The following is a 20,488-nucleotide window of genomic DNA, read 5'->3' on the forward strand; positions in this document are numbered from 1 at the left end:
CATAACCCTGACACCTCAATCTGAGCTGAAACCAAGAGTCAGACACTTAAACAACTGTACCCCCCAACACCCCTAACATCATTCTTTTTTTTTTTAAGATTTGTTTGAGAGGAGGAGAAGCAGAGTAAGAGGGAGAATCTCATGTAGACTCCCCACTGATCATGGGGCCCAACAGAGGGCTCAATCTCATGACCCTGAGATTATGACCTGAGCCAAAATCGAGATGGACATTTAACTGAGTGACACAGGTTTCCCCTACCCCAAACATTATTATTAATTGAGAAATCAGATCCTTTCTCTCTAAGATCAGAAACAAAGCAAAGATCATCACTCCTATTCAACATTGTACTAGAACTCTTAGCTACTGTCTTTGTACTCAGATTATATAAATTGTTATGCAGAACATACTAAAAAACAGAGAACTGACCAAAAAACAAACAACACATAAAAAGCCTCCAGGTGGGATGCCTGGGTGGCTCAGCAGTTGAGCGGCTGCCTTAGGCTCAGGGCATGATCCCAGGATCCAGAATTGAGTCCCACATCCTGTCCCTGCATGGAGCCTGCTTCTCCCTCTGCCTATGTCTCTGCCTCTGTGTGTGTGTGTGTCTCTCATGAACAAATAAATAAATAAAATCTTAAAAAAAAAAAACACCTCTGGAATAAGCAAATATAGCAAGGTTGCAGGATACAAGATAATTATACAAAAGCTACTTGCTCCAATATTCCAGCAATGAACAACTGGAATTTTAAATTAAAAATACAATGCCACTTACATTAGCACCAGAAAGAAAGATTAAGAGGGAGGGAGGAGAACAGGATGAGTTAGGTATAAACCGAAAAAAACATGCACAAGATACATATCAGTAAAAAGCAAAACTCTAATAAAAGAAATCAAAGAAGACCTAAATAAATGGATAGTTCATATTCATAGAACAAAAGTGTATTTGTTATTGTTGTTGTTGTTTTAGAGAGAGAGAACACAAGCAGAGGTGGAGAGGAGGGGCAGAAGGAGAGGGAGAGAGAGAGAGAATCCCAAACAGGCTCCATGCCCCACGCAGAGCCCAACATGGGACTTGACCCCACAACCCTGAGATCATGACCTAAGCCAAAATCAAGAGTCAGACACATAACTGACTGAGCCACCTAGGCACCCCCATGGACCAGAAGATTTAATATTATTAGGATGTCAAGTCTTCCAATCTAATCTAGAGATCTGACACATTCTCAATCAAAATCCCAGTAAGTTACACCAAAAAAACAAATATTCCAATTTAAAAATGAGTAGAGGAACTAAACAGCCATTTTTCCAGAGAACACATACAGATAGCCAACAGACACATTAAAGGATGTTCAACATCACTAATCATTAGGGAAATGTAAACCAAAACCACAGTGAGATATCACCTTACACCTGTCAGAATGTCTAGTATAAAAAAGACAAAAAAATAAGAAGTGTTGGTCAAGATGTAGAGATAAAGGAGCCCTCATGCACTGTGGAGAAAAAAGAGCCCTCATGTACTGTGGCTGAAAATGTAAATCTGTTTAGCCACTGTAAAAAACAGTATAGGGTTAAAAAATTAGAAATACCACACAATCCAGTAATTCCACTACTGGTTATTTATCCAAAGAAAACAAAACGACTAATTTGAAAAGATATATGCACCCCTATGCTTATTGCAGCATTATTTATTATAGCTGAGATATGAAAACAACCCAAGTGTCCACTATCAGATGAATGGATAAAAAAGATATTGTACACACATTTACATACACATAGGCACAGGAATATTATTCAGCCATTAAAAAGAATGAGATCTCGCCATCCATTTGCAACAACATGGATAGCCCTAGTATGGTATCATGCAAAGCGAAATAGGTCAGATACCATATGATTTCACTTATATGTGGAATCTAAAAAACAAAACATACACATACAAGCAGAAACAAACCCATAAATACAGAGAACTACGTGTTGGCAGAGGAGAAGGTGAGAGGGATGGCAAAATGAAGGGGAGTGGCATAGGCTTCCAGTTCTGGAATGAGTAAGTCACAGGGATGAATACAAGGAATAGAGTCAATGGTATATAGCATTATAATAGCAATGTATGGTGACAGATGGTAACTACTTGTGGTGAGTTTAGTCTAAGGCATAGAGTTGTCAAATCACTATGTTGTCCTAAAACTAATACTTCAATTGAAAAATAAAGTCCCAGCAAGCTATTTTGTGAATTTCAAAAAATTGGTTCTAAAGTTTATATGGAGAGGCAAAAGATCCAGAAATAAGCAGCACAGTATCAAAGGAGTGACCTTACCAACTTAAAGACTTACTATAGTACAGTTACAGTAATCAAGACAAGGTGTTATTTGTATATGAATAGACAAATAGATCACAGGCTCATGGAACAAAACAGAGAACCCAGAAACAGATCCAAACAAATATCTTCAAGTGTTCTTTAACAAAAGAGCGAAACTGATTTAATGGAGAAAGGATAGTCTTTTCAACAAATGGTGTTAGAAAACTGGACATCCATATGCAAAAACATGCATCTAGACACAGACCTTACACCATGCCCCAAAATTAACTCAAAATAGATCACAACTCTAGAAGTGTAAATTCACAAAACACAAATGGATAAAACTTCTAGAAGATTGCATATGAAAAACTCTAGGCCTTATAGGGCATGGTGTTGAGTTTTACATACAATACCAAAGGCATTGTCCATGAAAGAAAAATTTAAGTTGGACTCCATTAAAATAAAATAAAAAAATTTCTGCTCTATGAAAGACACTATTACAAGAATGAGAGAAAAATTTTGCAAAGTACATATCTGATAAAGGGCTTGTATCCAAATTATACAAAGAATTCTTTAAACAATAAGTAAACATCTAATTTAAAAGTAGGGGGGAAATTAAATAAATAAAATAAAAATGGGCAAATGATCTGAACAGGAACTTCACCAAATAAGATATACAGACCCCAAATAAGCATATAAAAAGATGATCAGCATCATATGTCATCAAGGAATTGCAAATTAAAACAATAAGAAACTAGCAAATAGGAATACCTGGGTGGCTCAGTGGTTGGGTGCCTGCCTTCGGCTCAGGTTGTGATACCAGGATCCAGGATTGAGTCCCTCATCAGGCTCCCTGTGAGGAGCCTGTTTCTCCCTCTGCCTATGTCTCTGCCTCTCTCTCTCTCAGTCTGTGTCTCTCATGAATAAATAAATAAATCTTAAAAAAAAAAAGAGGAAACTACCAAATACCTAGTAAAATGGGTAAGAATCCCAAACACTGACAATATTAAATGCTGACAAAGATGTGGTGCAACAGGAGCTCTCATACTGCTGATAGGAATGTAAAATGGTACAATGACTTTAGAAGACAATTAGTTTCTTACAAAGCTAACTATAGTCTTACCATATGATTTAGCAATTATGCTCCATAATACCTATTCAAATAAATTAAAAACTATGTCTACTCCAAAAAAGCACACATGAAGATTTATAGTAGATTCACTTATAATTGCCAAAACTTAGAAGCCATCAAGATGTACTTCAGTAGGTGAATGGATAAATAAACTGATGGGTGGCCCCGGTGGCGCAGTGGTTTAGCGCCGCCTGCAGCCCAGGGTGTGATTCTGGAGACCCAGGATCGAGTCCCACATCAGGCTCCTTGCATGGAGCCTGCTTCTCCCTCTGCCTGTGTATCTGCCTCTCTCTCTCTCTCTCTCTCTCTCTCTCTCTCTCTCTGTGTGTGTGTGTGTGTGTGTGTGTGTCTCATGAATAAATAAATAAAATCTTTAAAAAATAAAATAAAATAAACTGGTACATCCAGACAACAGAATATTATTCAGCACTATAAACAAATAAGCTATCAAGCTACAAAAAAAAAAAAAAAAAATAGAGGTCATTAAATGCATATTACTAAGTAAAAGAAGCCAGTCTGAAAGGCTACATACTGCATAATTCCAACTATATGACATTTGGGAAAAGGCAAAACTATAGACAATAGAACAATCAGTGGTTGCCAGGGCATGGGGGAGGGAAAAGGGATCAATAAGTGGAGCACCAGGGGTGTGTACTATGATATGCAGTAGAGGACACAGATACTATACATCTGTCAAATCCCACAGAACTATACAACACAAAACCTGAATGCTAATATAATCTATGGGTTTTAGTTAATACTGCTCTAGAAAATAAAGTCTATTAATTAAAAATATATAATGATCCTTAGAGCAAAGACAGTGTTTTATTTGCCATTGTAAATCCAGTCTCAGCAGAGTCCCCTGGCATGAAGAAGTGTGTCAGTATCAGATACATTAAAGGTAGGATGCATAAAGGCAATTCAAGCCCTGAAAACACAGACGCACACACATTTGGTGGTGGGAGAGACGGAGGTACAGTTCAAAAAGCCTTTACAAAAGGGGTGATATTCAAAGGATGGGCATAAATTACAAGAGACCTTTCCAGGGTAGTTCCAGGTGGGGGAATACACAAAGAGAGAAGGATCTGAACAAAAGCATAGAAACAGGGAGAGGCTGTGTATTTGGATAATAGCAAAAGGGTACATTCTGGGGAGTTTTTTGTTTGGATTTCCTTCTAAGGCAGAATAAAAGTTACTTTAGATACTAAAATTAAAGAGTGGGCAGCCTGGGTAGCTCAGCAGTTTAGTGCCGCCTCCAGCCCAGGGCGTGATTCTGGAGACCTGGGATCGAGTCCCACATCGGGCTCCCTGCATGGAGCCTGCTTCTCCCTCTGCCTGTGTCTCTGCCTGTCTCTCTCTCTGTGTTTCTCATGAATAAATAAATAAAATATTTTAAAAATAAATAAATAATAAATTAAATTAAAGAGCTATACTGAAAATACAAAATTGATAAAAGAATATAAAAAAAGAGAAATCTCACTAAAGTGGAGTCCATAGGCTAGCAGAGGGAACCTGTACCACACAATGTCAATTACAGGAAGAACTCTCCATTACAGACCCCAACAGAAGAATAGTCAACAAAAAACGAATAAATAATTATAAGCCCCAAAGGGGAAAGATGCACATTGCATCTCCTACAGGAAACCAACTATAGCAATTCAGCCAATGAGAAACCATCACCCGAACTCCTGCTTTTCTCTTCCTTTCCTTTGTTTATTAGACTTGTCTATAGTTTGACCATAGCTTGCATGTCCCGAATTACAATTCTGTTATTCTTAAGTAAAATCATTTTTGCTGTAACATAACTGACAGTTTTACTTTTAAAGATTTTTACTTATTTATTTGAGAGAAAGAGAGCACATGCAGAGGGAGAGAAAGAGAATCTCAAGCAGACTCCCCACTGAGTGCAGAGCCTGATGTGGAGCCTTATCTCACAACCCGGCAACCATGACCTGAGCTGAAATCAGGAGACAGATGCTCAACCGACTGAACCACCCAGGCACCCTGCCTGTTTTACTCTTTAAGATTAACAACACTTTATGAAATGTATTCTTAAATTGTAGTTTTTATTTTTATATATTTGCAACTCTGTTTGAACATGTATGTTATTTGTTTTCACTAGTTTTTTCTTTCTTTTTCTTTTTTAATTCAAGCTTTGCAATGGCTTTCAGCCAGAAGATATTAAGGCTCTGATCTGAAGTACAGAGATTTGAAATTTGAGGACAATGTTGATCACATTAGCATGTCTCTATCCCTTAACAAACAACTGTCTCTAGTACAAGAAAAACCAGGAAAATCTATGTACAAATTAAACGAAATCTAGATCAACATTAGGAAATTTACTTCAGATGGTTAGTGAAGAATGTCATGTTTTCCTCTGAAGAAACACACACCATTGCTACATATAATACACGTACTCAAATTTTTTGACACCCATTATAAGACATGAATATGACATGAAAATAGCAATCTTTATCAAGAATCATTAATACCATACCCTACAAAAATTTTAACACCAAAATCCAAGAAAGCTAGAAAATTTCATTCTAAGTATTGAGTTCACTGGGATGCCTAGGTGGCTCGGTTCGGCTCAGGTCGTGATCCCAGGGTCCTGGGATCAAGTTCTACATCGGGCTCCCCGCAGGGAGGGAACCTGCTTCTCCCTCTGTTTATGTCTCTGTCTTTCTGTGTCTGTCATAAATAAATAAACAAATAAACAAACAAATAAATAAATAAAATGTTTTTTAAAAAAGTATTGAGTTCACATTTTGACTAATTTTCTTGCCATCTTTCAAGGAAAATAAAAAAGCATGAAAAAAGTGAACACGGCAATCTAAGTATAGCTTCTCATAAATAAAACAAGTATTTGGAGAAACAAACCGCATGGCCAAAGTAAACTATGAGATTAAATATCACTAAGAAACAAAATGTCAAACATAGTATGGACAATTCCTTGGATCTCTAACCAGGAAAATAAGTCTCAATCTTCCACTCAAGTTAGGGATAGTCCTCTACAGTCTCCTGCAAGTTCACACTCATCAATCAATATTAAAGAAGAAAAATTTCAGAATGGAGATTTTTATGTTGAATCTCAATTTAGTAACAGATCACACAACTATCATCAGAACCACAAAGTATAGCAGTGTAATGTGAGGCACTGAGCTCCCAGGACAAGTGTAAATAAAGAGCAGAGCCCAACAGTAGTGCCTCGCCCAGCTGGTGATTTACAAGGCTGTCAGGTATTAGTGCCCCTGCACTTCAGCCCCTCAGGATCTCTTCTGAAAGTTAGTACTCCATATTTCACTTTTATGTTGATCAACAATGTATAACCACAAAGTAAAACAATGTGGAGTCACTTTTCACCAATCATGTTCATGAAGGTAAAGAAAAAATAATGCTGCACTTGGAGAGAGTTTGGGACGTAGGCACTCATGTACTCCTTCGTGGGATATAAATTGGTATAATCTGTCATCTGAAAGTAGATTTGGCTGTATTCAAAAAGTAAAGGGGACATAAAAATGTCCACATTGTGTGTATGCTCCACTTCCGATAACATATTGTAAGCCCAACATAGGTCAGAAGTAGAGGATTATTGATCTCTCCATCTTTAAGGCAATGAAAAAGGGCCGACTGTGGCCACAGCCCCCTAGTGCCACCTGCATCAGGGAGCAGCCTGGTCCTTTGACCCCAGCGTGTCATCATTAAAAAAAAGAGGTTCAGAACAGCGTAATTGATATCTCTATATTGAACATGTATTACCTGCTCAGTAAAAACAATACTACATATGATACCTTTAAACACAGGTATGATACCTTTTTACTTATTATAAAAAGAACTTACTATGAATCAAGTACTGACCTTTACAATTCAGCGCTAGCAACAACCCTACAGTGTGTTAATAGTATTTATTAGTATTTATTAGCATTTTCCAGATAAGAAAATTAATATATAAATCAACCAGCTCTAGAGATGAGTATTCAGATTTGTCTGTGCATTGCAAATGTTTTTAAATTTTCTATTTACCTAATGCATCAACATCCCCACCAACAGGCCATGAAGACCTGTCCCAGACAACCAGACACGAGTTCCCTTTCCTATCTATCCTTGACTGTGAACTAGTGATATTCAAATGCACCAGTGAAATCCCCTCCTGTCTCTGGCTTGTGTACTCCACCCTGATCTGTTGAAGCTCCTGTCATACATGCCACAGCAGGTTTTGCTCTGCCCCAGAGGCCCATGGAGGTAATATATCTTTCATTTTCATGGGCCTCTCTGTGGTATTACTCCATACCCATCCTCAACAGATCATCAAAAAAAAAAAAAAAAAAACATTTTTAAGTAACATAATTATTCCATACAACACAATCTGACCTTCATTATCACTCTACAGAAAATATGAGCAATGAACAGTTTGAAAGAAAGTCACCAAGGGATTGAGATTAATATCAAATGAGTGGGATTTACACAACTCTTTGCTTTGGAGGCGAGGAGTTGGGCTTGGTATTTACTTGACTGCATCTCTGATTTTCAGGAATGAACAACATTTGTTCTCATAATTTAAAACACAGTTAAAGAATTTAAACTTTAACTGAAAGCAAAGCAAGAATTAAAAATGAAAGGACCCAATGAGGCAAGGACTCTACTTACCTCGAAATAAAAAGGATGAAGCTAGGACTATCTCAATTTAGGGCATGAAAAGAAAATAAGCATTCTTAATCCTACCATCTAAAAACATGATTATGATATCAACATCCAAACAAAAATTCTATATAGCTCCAGCTCAGGCCCAAATATAATTTCTAAACAGTAGGCCTGTGCAAAGAAACCACAAATCTTAATTAGCACTAAGAAAACTTCCACAAGCACAGATACCAACCATTTTAGAGAACTGAGTTCTGTGACTGTGAATAAACACTCCTAAGATCAAATGTACAATAAACGATAGTATAAAAATGCATGCAAATAAAAGATGTCCAAGAGAACAAGGGTTTCTGCTTTTCCTTTAACCTAAATTTTTCTTTCCTTGGTTTTGTTTTTGCTTTTTGGATTTTTTTAATTATATAGTATATGCTCATTTTAACATATTGAGTGAACAGAAAATTTAATAAATCCCCCTTCCCTCAAAATCCCATCTCCAAGGTAACCAAATCAATCAACAACCTCTGCTCAAATATTATGACTGTCCTCTCCCTTTCTCTTTGTTTTCAAAATTGGATCATGCCACACTCTTAATAAATAATGCACATCCTTCCAGTTTACTATCTGTAGCTCTTATTGTTAAATTACCTTAATGATATTCCATATAATAGAGAAACCATAATACATTCAACCAGTCAGTCCCATTAAGTTTTAAATTTTGTTTCCAGTGTTGTTGCTTTACAGACATTGCTGTAATAAGTATCCTTGTAAATATGTCCTTACATACTTTTTTGTTGTTCTTGTTTTGCTTTTGAGGTTTTAACTTCTATAGCAGAAGTTCCTAAAACTGGGTTGCTAGAGCAAAGGGTAAGAATGTTTTTATTTTATTTGAATAGATAAATAGTGTACCTAAGTTCTCCTCCTCCTCCCACCAAAAAAGTTGTACAATTGACACTCGAATCAGCACTAGTTAGAAAAGTCATATCCTCAACACTGTAAAGAGGATTTTCTTTTGGCCAATCTAGTAGATAAAATGCTATCAAATAGAAAGTAGTCTTTCTAATCTCTTAAGACTTGTGAATTTAACATCTTTTTACATGTTTATTGGCCAGTAGCTTTTCCTACTTTTTTTTTTTTTTTTGTAGAGAAGGTGACAGAGAAGCATTGAGAATTTTTTTTTTACTTTTGCTGTTTCTTATTGTTCAAAAAAACTTCATGTTTTTATTTAGCTTTCTGAATCTGTGCTTGTGCCTTCAACATTTTCACAACAATTTTCTGCTCAACAAAAAAAGCACACTTGACTCTGTCACGAACACACTTAGCACATCTGGAACCATCATAGGCCTGTTGATGTGTTTTCTCGTTTCAGACAATCTCATGAGGACTTTAGGTCTTCCAGCACGAACTCCTCAAAGTTGGCCTGGGCATATGCCACATGCAGATTTTGGTGTTTTCCCAACCTTCTTGGTATAAAGGTAAATGATTCTATTACCAGGGGTTTGAGACCCCCTATTTTTGTTAAGAGGATATATTGTCGGACAGCCTACAATGGTATGTCAAATGCTGGACCATTCTGAATGTCTATGGACACAGTCCCCAGAAGCCAGAGAGAGAGAATCAGACGTGGGGCTTGATCTCATGACCCTGAGATCATGACCTGAGCCAAAATCAGGGATTTCAGCTGCTACCTATCATAGCAAGAAAGATAGATTACCTTTATCTTATCATCAATTGACTATCAATAATATCTAGTTTTAAAAATCACTTTTTAAAAAAGGGTGAACATATGTGGGCCAGAACTGAGACTATTTGTACCTCATTACATGACAAAGGGAGAAAGGTCTCATTAATGACTCAGATTTCTAACTTAAGCAATGATCACAAACAGATAAAAGGCTTCTTCAGGAATCTGTGTACATTAGGTATTTACTCATCCCTCCAGAGTCTTCATCAATTTCTAGGCAAACCTACAGCTTGGAATTAGCACACCAGGAGGTTCTGCAAAATAACATGTACTAGTCTTCACTGAAAGCCTTACCACAGTCTGGATTTTAGAACATGGAAACTCTTTAAGCAGGTAGAAATCCTAACAATTAAGAGGACACTGTAGAAGCTAAGTGATTTGGCCAACCACATACACATTGAATAAGAGACTAAACCCAAATTTCCCAATTTAGAGAACAATTCATTACACAACACCTGGAGAATTTCAGGCTAAGTACCATATTTTGAGGGACTCAATGGAGACTTAAGTAGATATTCAAACCAATCAAAGCCATGCCATTTCATAGTCAGTAAACAGCTCTGCAATCTAACCAGACTTTGCAAAATGCAGCACAGAGCTCCAGAATTTTAATTATCATGTATGTACCTGTTCCGCTGGACCAACAAACAAAAATAGCAGTTTCCTGGAATTAATTAAAATTGCCGAAAATGTTTTAATGTTTTAATTGAATTTTAATGTTTTAATCAAAAAATTGCCAAAAACTCAGAGACACTAAAAATCTCAACTTCTTAAGAAACCAACTTTAAAGTAGCAAGTCATCACTGCAATATTACTGGCTATCAGTTATCGCATTTACCAAGATGCTAGGTTTGTTCAATGGAATGCTATCATAATGAAAAGCAGCACACAGAAAAAAACACACCAATATGATCATAGGGCACAAAGCAATTTGAATTAAATAAATTACCTAATCATACAATTTGATCCTTACAACTCTGCGGTGGACAAAGTAAGCATTATCATTAACCCCATTTTGTAGATGAGGAAACTGAATTGCAAGAGAGCTCAAAATTACATTTGTGAATCTCATTTTGACATATCCTAACACTGAGCTTGTTTCCCTTCTATTAGCTAGCAATGCCTCCCTCTTCTTACTATTTTATTTATGTTGTTGAGAGAGACAAAACAGCATTAAAATCAATTCTTGGGGGATCCCTGGGTGGCGCAGCGGTTTGGCGCCTGCCTTTGGCCCAGGGCACGATCCTGGAGACCCAGGATCGAATCCCACATCAGGCTCCCGGTTCATGGAGCCTGCTTCTCCCTCTGCCTATGTCTCTGCCTCTCTCTCTCTCTCTGTGACTATCATAAATAATAAAATAAAATTAAAAAATTAAAAAAAAAAAACACTTTAAAAAAAAATCAATTCTTGGTTGTCAACATTTTACGGTACTGCAGACGAAACTCTTACACAAGAACCAGGCCTTCCTCTGCATATCACCGGTAAACCTGAAACTCTTGTCTGCACACCATTCACAAGCAGGGGGACACTAGGAGCAGCAAGGATGTCATCCATTTCTCTCCAGCTTCTACACCTATCATTAAAATAATTGGGTGTCCTTCCTGTCTTAGCAGAGTTTGCCTACTGAATACCAGCAACGCCCTCAGCGTAGTGACAGATGAACACTTTGAAAGGCTGATAATTTTGAGTCGAATGTTTAACCATTATGACTTTTTTAAACAGGACAGTTGCTAGAAAATTGTACAACATGTGCAAAACATAATTATAATCATTTTACATAACTACCTTTCAGAAGCATCACAAATAGTGAATAGAAAAGCAAGGTAAACTAAAAAGCAACCCATTCAAAATGATGATCAAAGTGGAGGTCAACATGATGCATAGCCAAAAGCCTCAGGCAGGCTCTAGAAGATAGAAAAAGTAAAGGATTCTCCTCTGGAGACTCCAGAAGGAACGAAATCCTCCCAACCCATTTTGGGCTTCTGGACTCCAGAACTACAATATAATAAATCTGCTCTGTTTTAAGCCACCCTACCCCCACCAGAAAAGAGACTATCATACTTCAAATTTAACTCGAACAACAAATATAACAATAGGAGATATATCTGTCAAGAAAATCACATTTCAACCCTTTAAAAATAATATACATGCAATCTTTTGAATCCATGAAGAATGATAAGGACAGTTTATCATTTTAGAATTAAACATTTAGTATATGATATTCTAATTCTGTTAAAAACTGTACCATATTACACATCGGTCTCTATTATCTAAAATACAAAATTTAAAAGGAACTTATTTTTTAAATCCTACCAAGACTAGCACATTACAAATCTTTATTACAAAAAAAAAAAAAAAAAAAAAAAAGAAGTTGCTCTCTGTGAGAAATTTTACTTGAAACTTCAGAAATCAATCCAAATTTTATTTCATTTGGAATATCTGTCCCACACAGTGTAATGATAGCAGGGTCTCTCTGGTTAAGCCTAGTGGTGACAGAGATCACATAAAAGATATTCAAACTATATCAACATCCTGTTTTCTTTCGTTTTTAACTTCACCATTCAGCAGGTTGAGTGAGCCAAACGTAATGGTTCATGGCACATTATCATTATTCTCTTTACCTATTGATTGATTCCTTTTTATCTCCACAGCCTACCCCCCCCCCATAAGCTTGGTCCCACAGGCAGTCATTCTAATGTGCTTAATGAGTACTTTATGTAAGTGTTCTTACAAGATGTGTACTGTGCTATGCTTATGAATTTTTAATTCATATAAACAATATACCTTTCACTCTTACATTTTTCACCAAGCACTCTATTCTTAAGATCCATTCATGTTGCTTTTTGTTTATCTAATCTGTTGCTTCTAATGGCTGCAGACAACCCCATGCTGTGCACTCACAGCTTTCCCTCACCCTCTCCCAAGGGTGATCACCAAGTTACCTCTCATTCCCCCTCCCTACCACTAACACAGCAGTGAAAAACCTGGGACACATTCTCTTGGGGACCTATGGAAACACATTCCAGTGTCCACCTGTAGGAATGAAATGCTGGGCATAAGTAGCTAATTTGTTCAAGTAATGCCAGATGCTTTCCAGAACAGCTGCCCCAGTCTCAGCTCCCACCAGCAATACACAAGGCTTCTGATTTATTGCCCCCTTCTCTCATTTGCTTTGCCACTCAGGAACAAGTCCACCTCAGAACGTTGTCTTTCTTTTCCCTAAAATGAGACTATTTACTCCCAACTGCCGGATATGGTTGCTGAGATACAAATATTTTTTTAAAGATTTTATTTATTTATTAATGAGAGACACGGAGAGAGAGAGAGGCAGAGACACAGGCAGAGGGAGAAGCAGACTCCCTGCAAGAAGACCAACATGGGACCCGATCCCGGGTCTCCAGGATCAGGCCCTGGGCCGAAGGCAGCACTAAACTGCTGAGACACCCAGGCTGCTTGCTGAGATACAAATTTGAAGAAATAAAATGAAAATCCTTTTAAAAATATAAACAGCTATTTATGGATGTCAGCAATTATTGTTGTGATTTTTGTTCATGACAATTTCTAATCATCCTGCTCCCCACCCCCAATCCTGTCCTGCCAAATAGGAAGTGGTAATAAGTGAATAAACTTGAAGGGTGGAAAATGAAACTTTGTCTTAGATACCTAAACATTGAGGGAGACTAAAACAGCATACGTAAAATGCTTTTTCTTCTTTATTAACTCATCTATGTATCCATTTAACCAAACATTTTATTCAGGACTATGTATCTAGCACCCCACTAGTACTAAAATACAAAAATTTATATAGCAAATATGCACATCATACATGAGCAAATTTTCCATCTATGCCTTGAATTCTGTAATGTTATTCCTAGATGTGAATACTTCAAAGATGGTAGCTGCTGATATCACAGAATAACACTGCCTATTTATTGAGCACCTACTATATCAATATGTCATGGATATTTCCTCAACCACTGACAACAATCCTGAAAGATGAATGTTACTCTAGTTCCTCATATAAGGAAACAGAGTTAAGTGATTTGCCCAATAGAGCATTAAATGAAAGAGCCAGAAAAGCTCAGCACTTTACTCAAAGTGGACTTTTACTCTTTCCACTCCACCTCATTTCCTCTTAAAAGATGTGTCCACGGGGCAGCCCAGGTGGCTCAGCGGTTTAGTGCCCCCTTCGGCCCAGGGCGTGATCCTGGGGACCTGGGATCAAGTCCCACATCAGGCTCCCTGCATGGAGCCTGCTTCTCCCTCTGCCTCTGTCTGTGCCTCTTTCTCTCTCTGTGTTTCTCATGAATAAGTAAGTAAAAATCTTAAAAAAAAAAAAAAATGTGTCCAAATATATCCTTAGTAGAGGGCAGACTACTGAAGCAGTTTTAAAGATATGAACAAAATACCACAGAAATCACAAAAATGCAGACACAGTTCAACTATAAACACTGCCATTTGTTTAATATTCATTACAGACCAAGTGCTTTGTGGGCATTACTTACAATCCTTGTAAAAAAAAAAAAAAACTGTAAAGGAAGTATCTTCATCTCTCGTCAAGGTATAGAAATTGAGATTTGGCTTACCAAGGTCATGCAATTGCTAACTAGTAAAACTCAGACTAAAACACAGGTTTTCCTTAACTCCACAAGTATGGTTTTTTACCATAAGTGAGCACTAGTTGGAGGGTAATAGAAATATTCTAAAAATTAGATTGCGGCAATGATTTTCTGACTCTGTAAACATGCTAAAATTTATTGAATTGTATATATTAGGTGGGTGAACTTTATGTATATAAATTATATCTCAACAGTTATTAAATTTATAGTTTTATCTTTATAACTATACTTTCTTTCACAACCTTGTAAAGTTTTACTTACCATCAATTTTTTTTTCTCAATATGCACCTAGTTAAAATCATATTTTCAAAAATTCTCATTTTAAGCACCTGTCAAAGGAAAAATTTCTCCCTGGACTTTCCCCTTCCTCCCATTCGGATCTGAGATCATTCATTCTTTAGGATATGAAGAAAGACATGGGTGGTTTCTTGTACAATTATATACACCTTCAATTATACACTACCTTCCCAATATACTACCTACCTTATATACTACCTTCAATTATACACTACTCTACAGTCCTACTCCCAGGTATTCAACCTCATTCACACATACACAAAAGGGGGGGAGAATATATGTCAACAAAGAGACATATACAAAAATGTTTATAGCAGCTTTATCCACAGTAACCAAAGCTAAAAACAATTCAAATATCTGATGAATGGATGAACAATCTGTAGTACATTCCATACAATGAAATAATACTCAGTAATAACAAGGAATAATCTTCTAATACAGATAACAGCATGGATATCAAAGACCATTCTACAAAGGGAAAGAAACCAAGTACAAAAGAAAACAAAATGAATCCATGGTGAAAGAAATCTGGAAAGTACTTGCCTGGAGGATTGGAGGGAGTTTAATTGGGAAGGGACACAAGTGAACATAGGATGATAAATATTTTGTCATGATAGGGTATAATAATTGCACACTTAGTTGTACACTTAAATATGGTGAATTTTATATATCAAATTATAAATTGTAAATGTCAAATTATAAATTATATCTCAGTAAATGTACCTAATAAGCATGCATGCATACCAACACATATACAAGGGGAAGAAAAATCTAGTAGGCTTGATTTCCAAAGAAACAAAGTGTTAAAAACCTTGTTTCACCATTTTAACATCTAATAATCCAGTTACAGGCCTCAGTTCTCTCGCTTCCAATTCAGATATCTAAGGATCTACTTGATATTTACTTTGTTCTCAGTGGAAAACAGAGAGCTAATCAATCATTCTGTTACAAGAGCCCTTTCTTTACTTAAAAATTCATTTAAATAACTAGCTAAACTGTGACATCCCAGAAAATAAAAACTAGTTATATATCCATGTATCTGCATGTATGCCTGATACCTGATAAGTGCCAAATATATTACGGACAAATCATTTAATCAACTCAAAAAATTCAGTGAATTTCACTGTATGTAAGTGGTGTGCTGCAACTAGCTGATACTAGCTTGTATAAGAGCCACTTTGGGATGCCTGGGTGGCTCAGCAGTTGAGCTTCTGCCTTTGGCTCAGGGAGTGATCCTGGGGTCCTGGGATCCAGTCCCACGTGGGGCTCCCCGCAGGGAGCCTGCTTCTCCCGCTGCCTGTGTCTCTGCCCTTGTGTGTCTCTCATGAATAAATAAATAAAATATTAAAAAAAAAAAAGATCCACTTCTGCACATGTCTTCCCAACTCCATGTTCAACTCCCACTGGCAGCTTGAAATCAGTCATTGATGTAAGTACTCTGTGATATCGTAATTTGTAAGAAATATATATATTTGATCTTTGACCCTGTTTCTGGCATGAAGATCCTAAAACCCTTAGAATTTCCTAAGTGATGAGAGGAGTAAAGGTGTCTTGTTATGTTAATGAGATGATTTTTTGAAAGCTCCTAAGGATGGGGACTGGCTGCCTGTGGAGTCAACTATGGGATTAGAGGGTTGGAACTTTCCATCCTACACCCCTAATTTCCAGAGAGGGGAAAAGTACTGGAAGTGGAATCAATCACCATTGACCATTGACTTAATCAACCATGCCTGTGGAATGAGGCCTCCATTCAAACCCAAAAGGAGAAAGCTTCCAGATTGTTGAATAATAGAGATGCAGTAAGAGTGGCATTCAGAGAGAGAGACAGCATGGAAGTTCTGAGCCCTCTCCCCATACCTTGCCCTATGCATCTCTTACATCTGGCTATTCCTGAGTTTTATCTTTATATATTAAACCAGTAATCTAGTAAGTAAAATGTTTCTCTTAATTCTGAGAGCTACTCTAGCAAATTAACTGCACCAAAAGAGAGGGTTTTGGGACCCTCCAATTTTTAGCCAGTTTGTCAGAAGCACAAGTGATTACCTGGGCTTGCAATGGGCATGTAAAGTGGTAGGGCAGTATGTGATTGAGCCTTTAACCTGTGAGATCTGATGCTATCTCTGGGTAGACAATGTCAGAACTTAGTTGAATGGTAGGACATCCTGCTGCTATCAGAGCACTGCTTATTCTACAGGGGAACCATTGGAACTGGAGATCAGAATTCTTCTATTTACTTCACAGAAATGGGCAAATGCTATAAATCAGGGCTTTTTTTTTTAAGAGGCAGTTTACCAGCATACCATTAATCACATCTCAAATTTAAAAAAGAAGGAGAAGAAGAGGGAGGAGAAGCAGAAGCAGAAGCAGAAGCAGAAGAAGAAGAAGAAGAAGAAGAAGAAGAAGAAGGAGAAGAAGGAGGAGGAGGAGGAGGAGAAGAAGAAGAAGAAGAAGAAGAAGAAGAAGAAGAAGAAGCAGCAGCAGCAGCAGCAGCAAGCCTAAAGGCTCCACAGAGTCCAAGCAGTTATCCCAACTGTTCTCCACCTACCATGTGAAGTATCCTTCTTCTTTTATACTCCATTCAAACCCATTGTCTTTGGTGAGTGCTCAGTTACCAACCCAAACTCACTGAGATGTCCTCTTGCTATTTCCACCCTGGAACTACTAAATGTCTTATACTCTAAGATGTCGTCAGTTACAAAAAGCACAATTTCTATAAAATCAGATTTTCAGAGAAAAATAAATCATTTAAATTAAACAATATAAAATAAACTCAAAAGCTTCTAACATTTGGAAAATTATCTTAATATCAGGAATGCCAAAATATGAGGGGGAAATGCTTCTGAAAAACAAGAGACTATATCACTTCATTATTAATTATCTATAGCTTTCTCTAAGCACTTAATTTTTAAAATCATAGACTAATTGAGCGAGAATGAACCTTACAATTTATTCCAACTCTCTCTTTCAAGAGAAACTCCAACTTTCTCTTACCAAGCCCAAGAGATGTTAAGATTTTGAGGTTACAGCATAGTATGGGGATTAGAATGGGGACTTCATTCTTGGCCTCCTGATTTTATCATCATTGCCTTCTCACTGCTCAAGCAGACAGGAGTTCCAATCCAGCTGCAGCCCTTACCAAATTACAACCTGCCTAGCCTTTCTATGAAAGCTCAGTTTCTTTGTGTATAAAATAGGGTGTAGTAATAATAATACCTACCCTGTGGTTTGTTTTGAAGTAGACAATATCCTCCATGAAAAGCACAAGAGATCATGGCTGCTACTACTAAAGATGTGTACATCTTCTCTATCCAATTGGATAATGAAATTTTTTTAAGTAGGCTCCTCCCTTAACATGGAGTCCAACTCTGGATTGAGCTCACAATCCTGAGATCAAGACCTGAGCTGAGATCAAGAGTCAGATACTTAACCAACTGAGCCACCCAGCCACTGCAGATTATGAACTTTTTATTTATTTGCAGCATTGTCTATAGAGGTCAAAAAACTGGAAGCAAGATAAGTGTTTATTAATCTGGAAAACAGTAAATAAATTATGGTCAATCCACACTGTGAATATTAAGCAGCCATTAACAAGAATAAATTAGAGCACTTTTCCAGACAGTTCTCTACGCCTTTTCACACATTTCTATTCTGTGTCATTTTTCAGTGCAGAAACAAGGAAGTATAAACTCTCCATTCCTGATACCCCTCTCCTAAAATTCTTAGGTTCCTTCGTCTACATTTTCCCATCTTTATTATATACTATAGCCCAAACTAAATTGAGGCACACGATTAAATGAAAATCTAGGCATGGAAAAATATCTGTTACTGGCTCTGTGTGATCCTTGTACTATGCAAACTCTGAGTAACTTGGATTATGAACTTATTGAGAGTGAAAGCCAAGACGTGCAAAAGAATAACTTTCACTTGATAGGAACTCAAACGTATTGTTCAAATGGTTAAAGCTGCCCCTAAATCTGAATGCCAGATCCTTTTTATCATTTATTTGATCATTTATTCAACAAACATTAGTTGAAGGCCTACTGTGTGTCAAGCCCTGTATTTGACTCTAAAGAGCAGAGCTGCAGTCACAGAGCTCTTTGCCAGGTTCCATATAAAGTGTCATGACATGAACAAAAGGGAAAAACAGTAGCCCCACACTTGTATGGCAGACTCTTGGCATCAAGCCTTAACATTACCCAGAAGAGCTGCATAAAGCAGAAATGCAATTCCATGCTAGAAGAACAAAATAGCTACTAATGAACACGGTGTTATCTTTAAAACACTTTGGGAAACCGCCTTTCCAATTTGGCAACATACAGTTCTTTATTCCAGGGCAACTCTGAATATTCATCAGAAAACAAAATTAATGTTAGGGCCAATTTTCTAATATTTTCCTTTCCTTAATAGTTTCTGGAAATGGCAGTAACTAAGCATCATCTGATGAAACATCAAATAATTTCTCTTACAGTTTAAAGCTCTAAGTCCAAACACTAGTTCACTTAATCTGTTTACTAATACACAGTATAAAGTACTAAAGATAGTTTATTCCAAAAAATTACTACCATCTATTCAGATCTGAAAACATGCAACTTTCCTGTGACTGCTTTCTTCCTGGCCAACATAAGATATTTGCTATTTAATCCATACAGGACCTTCCCAAGAAAGGAAATTCAGGAATTAATTTCCATAGAATTGATTCTACTTGGGTGCCATTTCACTCCAGTGAAACAGGAACCTCACTGGTTCCTGGAAAAATCATTGTCCTTTTGAATATAAACCCATTTGTTCATTTTCAAACATACTGAAACAAGTGTCTAGCAGTACTTAAACTATGACTATAGATTTTGAAGATGTTACCATATCCATTTAGGGTCCAGTCAGAAAAAAGATACTCAGAGACTGCACGTAACTTTGACAGAACTTTCAAGCTATAACTAATCACAGTTGGGCTTCTAGTACTCAAAAAACACATTTAATAGATAAAAATAATAATAAGTAAAAACTCTATTAAAAATAAATATCTTTAAATGTCTAATAGAAAGTAGATAATATCAAATTAACCTTAAAAATTATATCATGGATAGAAATAAAAATTCAAGCCGTTTTCACAAATTTAGGTTGTTGACTCAGGATGAAAATGAAAAACAGAAATTAAATGTCCCTATTCCAGATACTTTTATTGTTCCAGCATTAATCCAATATCAATCCAGCATTCACATTGGGAGATCCAAGAGTAGAGTTTCGTTATCAACGGTCCAGTCAATACATACCGGGACAGGTTAATTCAGATCTGATTAGATTATTAGTAACCTTGATCTCAGAAGGGTAGCCTTTACTAAGTTTGGAGGTATTGTGGCAAGGCTAAACATTTCATTTCTTTTTTTTTCAGAGATTTTATTTATTTATTCATGAGAGATACAGAGAGAGGCAGAGACACAGGCAGAGAGAAGCAGGCTCCTCACAGGGAGCCTGTTGCAGGACTCGATCCTGGGACCAGTATCATGCCCTGAGCCAAAGGCAGGCAGGCGCTCAACCGCTGAGCCACCCAGGTGTCCCAAGGCTAAACATTTCAATTAGAAAGTGTTAACTCATAAATGTTCTTACATAAAAGTGTCAGGTAGCTCACTGGTCTCATCAATTTCAAATATTTAGTTTATTCAAAAGTGTAAAAATGCCACTTATATGGGCTAGAATTTCACAGGATCTCCCATTGGGATTATACTGATCTAGAGTTTCAGTAACATAGTCTACAAAAATATACAA

The 20,488-nt window shown here is 37.0% G+C and overlaps 1 protein-coding gene and 1 pseudogene across 2 annotated transcripts in view; both read right to left on the bottom strand.

The window, feature by feature from the left end:
- ANK3 (ankyrin 3) overlaps positions 1–20,488 on the bottom strand; it is a 661,480-nt gene that overhangs the window by 638,752 nt on the left and 2,240 nt on the right. The window lies entirely within an intron of this gene.
- Positions 9,286–9,636, bottom strand: LOC112931088 (large ribosomal subunit protein eL34-like; annotated as a pseudogene).

The sequence above is a fragment of the Vulpes vulpes genome, chromosome 4 (genome assembly GCF_048418805.1).
Source record: "Vulpes vulpes isolate BD-2025 chromosome 4, VulVul3, whole genome shotgun sequence".
Lineage (NCBI taxonomy): Eukaryota > Metazoa > Chordata > Mammalia > Carnivora > Canidae > Vulpes > Vulpes vulpes.